Here is a 277-nt window from a genome sequence, read left to right on the forward strand (position 1 = left end):
CCAGCCTCAAAAGATCCCTCTGGAGCACCTCATAGTCCTCCCTGGTTTTTACCACCCTGAATGATTTAGCGTCATCCGCAAACGTAGCCACTTCACTGCTTACTCCCAAGTCCAAATCATTAATGACCAAGTTAAAAAGCATTGGGCCTAATACTGAGCCCTGTGTCGCCCCACTGCTTACCACCTTCCACTGTGAAAACTTCCCATTTATACTCACTCTCTGTTTCCTGTTAATTAACCAGTTTTTAAATACGACTCGCCCTATTATGACATCACT

This window comes from Gekko japonicus, unplaced genomic scaffold (genome assembly GCF_001447785.1).
Source record: "Gekko japonicus isolate JY-2015 unplaced genomic scaffold, Gekko_japonicus_V1.1 scaffold192, whole genome shotgun sequence".
Classification (NCBI taxonomy): domain Eukaryota; kingdom Metazoa; phylum Chordata; class Lepidosauria; order Squamata; family Gekkonidae; genus Gekko; species Gekko japonicus.